At 45.3% G+C, this 2918-nt stretch overlaps 1 long non-coding RNA gene across 3 annotated transcripts; it reads right to left on the bottom strand.

Moving 5' to 3' along the window:
- Positions 1 to 2633, bottom strand: LOC109774554 (uncharacterized). Of its 3 annotated transcripts, XR_002235605.4 has the most exons (4): positions 2180 to 2623; positions 1313 to 2018; positions 1068 to 1232; positions 1 to 984 (listed from the first exon to the last, which is right to left on the bottom strand). It is a non-coding gene; the product is annotated as an uncharacterized lncRNA (long non-coding RNA). The 3 variants fall into 3 exon arrangements; XR_006670160.1 differs by having other exon boundaries at positions 1 to 1232; positions 1313 to 2013; positions 2180 to 2633; XR_002235604.4 differs by having other exon boundaries at positions 1 to 1232.
- Positions 2634 to 2918: the final 285 nt, after the last annotated feature.

The following is a 2918-nucleotide window of genomic DNA, read 5'->3' on the forward strand; positions in this document are numbered from 1 at the left end:
TTGCAAAAATTTAACAATTCTCAACTCAACCAGCATGCAGTACATCTATTACTATAGGATACTGGATACAAATGGCTTTGTAAAGGGTTTCATACACTCTTTTTAATGTGCAAGTACATCAAACATGTTCCAACAAGCAGGAATGGTGAGGCGAAATTAAACCATGGATATAGCCTTATAGCACCAGCATGCCTGTCTATGTTACTCCGCAAGCCAAACTATAGAACTTCTCTCTACCGGCAACCTTCCCAAAAAGACACTTTGCCTCAAGGTAGCACCATTCCCCCACAAATATGCACAGGCATGCATCATCGAAGATGCATGCCTGATGCGGCCTTCCTCTTTGGTCTTCTTATCCGCCTGACCGTCGGCGGCATTGCCCGCCATGCATGCTCACGTCTAATTGCTCCTTGTCAAGTACATCCACCCGTCCAACTCGCACCTCAAGACCATGCTCCATGCTCGCTGATGCCTATGTCAAGTCCAGCAAGGACTTCATGTTTCTTTGTGTTTTATGCTTCCTATCAAACAAAAAATCTTTTGATCTATTGGTCGCCGTTCCCTGATAAGATACAGAGGCAGAAAAAAATGTGTAATCAAACATAATTTGAAGAAACAAAGTAAAAATCGCTACTTGTAAAAGATATGAAGTGAAGCCCGAGTTCCCAAAAAGGAAGTCCTGAATTCTTTCTATGAGGTTGCAAGGAATCTCATTATATTTAAACAGTGTCCGGTATCCTTAATAAAAAAATACACATTAATTCTGATCAGTTACTAAGTTTACCTAGTCAATTATCCATGTATTGCCACAGAAACAAATGGATACATATAGAGACTAATGATACCACCAGAAGGCCATGTGCTCCAGTCTTAGGGTGTGTCATTGCTTTCCTTCGGCGACATCACCTTACCTCTATCAGGCCACCTCTTTTAGCCACCACCCCACCCCTCCTTTCTCCTCCTCACTTTCTTCTCTCCTCTTGGCTATTGGATTATAATTGACTGTTGGTAGACAACAAGCAAAGGCAATTCATAATGATCATGATAATACTCTGCACTCAGTATACCTTGGATGCTCTGAAATCAACTTCTGATCATTGCTGATATATAGATCGGCTGCAATCATCATTGATCATGATCCTCATAATCTTGTTGTTGAACGCCTTGATTCTCAAAAGAATGTCATGCTGCATCGTTATTTCACCCAGGTTAAGGCTATCGAGATAAAATACCTGCACAAATAATGCACTTGATCATTATGTATAAATGCAATGCAGCTCAGACCAATAATTTTCGAGATACTGGCTTATACATGAAGGAACAGTAAACACCCAGTTATGTTGTTCGTGGATTTCTTCCTCGTGATATCACACTTTAGCTTGTTATCCGCTTCTAGTATGCCTTCAATGACATATTAACCCCAATTGTAATTCAAAATATTGCCAGGACCCATAAGCGCTGGCCAATATGTTAGGCTTGAATAATCATATTTTGCCATCGGTGCCATCATGTGTCCCACAAGGAAAACAATAAGTATTGTCTTGGAATCATGCACCTCCTTCTCTGTCATTGGTGAGTTATAATTCTTTTCCAGTACTGCTTGAGCTTCTTTCAAACTTCTTCCTTCTTCTGATCCTATACAATCCCTAAACGACTTCTAATCTCCTTGGCTGCTGACTGAATGCAGTCATTCTTTTTGTTAGCAATGCAAGCGCATGTGCAGGGGATCCCGAATACCATCCCAATGTCCATGCCATCAAATGGGTATTCTATCATCGTGGATTACAATTGCCCTCTTATCTATGTCCACATGTGTAAGCAAGAACACATCCAACTTTAGATTTAGCTTGTTCAGCTCAGGGATGTGCAGGGTGCCTCTCCATCCTGTAGAAACCACAAAGCCGCGCTTCTTCTGATTGAACTTTGAAACGCCGCTATGAATCAGTTTAACAGAACTTCTTGATGTTGCCCCAGTGCCTCCTTCCAGATGGTGTGATTCACCGTCCTCACCGTCTGTTCTGCATTCACGTACTGATCTTTTCAATCTTCCCGCACAAAAATTAATCCTCAATACTAATTAACAATCGCAGAAAGGACAACATGTCATCATCGTGCACGCCGCGCCCATCCCTAATCTGTTCAAGATGCGCATCCTATCTTGTCGGGCTCGGCGGCGTACCTGTCTTGCGAGCGCGGACGCGGATGGAGACGGCGGCCAGCACACGATGCACTTGGGAACACAACCTTCTTCCGCCACCATGCCATCACCGCGCGCACGGACGCCGGTTCCTCATGGCGGCGGCCAGCCTCGACGCCCCCCTCTTGCTCTTCCTTCCACCATCATGGGGTCTGCTGTCCAAGATACGTCCGTGATGGTGGTGTCCGTGGAGGGCCTCGGGTGGTGGCATTGCAAGGGAGGCGGCAGCTTCTGGAGAAGAGGATCGGGTGTGGCGTCGCACGAGGAGGCGGAATCGGCGACGTCGTGCGGCCCGGAGCGTAGGGGAGGAGAGATGTGATCGGGTGGCAGCAGAGAAGCGGCGGCGGGTGAGAACCCTAGCTGGGTTAGGGGAAGAAATCAGGGGGACGTGGTGAAGCAAGCCTGAGCGCGGCGTACGTTTTTTTGTTCCCTTTTGTAGTTTTTACAAAGAGATTAAAACTAGTGGGATGAGGGGGAAGGGTGGAACAAAAGCCCGGATGAAAATAAAACCGGAGTACCAGGCTACCAACTGCTTCATTAGGCCTTGTACAATGGAAGATGCTTAGGGTGGTGCTTCAGAAAAATAAGTCTATCCTGTACAAATAAGCACCGGTGCTTAAGAAATCTTGGTTTATTTCTCTAAGCACCTCCCATTGTACAAGGCCTTAGGAGTAGAGAAGATGACAAAAAATCATGACAGAAAATGGGCTTTTCATCCTGG

Source organism: Aegilops tauschii, chromosome 2 (assembly GCF_002575655.3).
Source record: "Aegilops tauschii subsp. strangulata cultivar AL8/78 chromosome 2, Aet v6.0, whole genome shotgun sequence".
Classification (NCBI taxonomy): Eukaryota; Viridiplantae; Streptophyta; class Magnoliopsida; order Poales; family Poaceae; genus Aegilops; species Aegilops tauschii.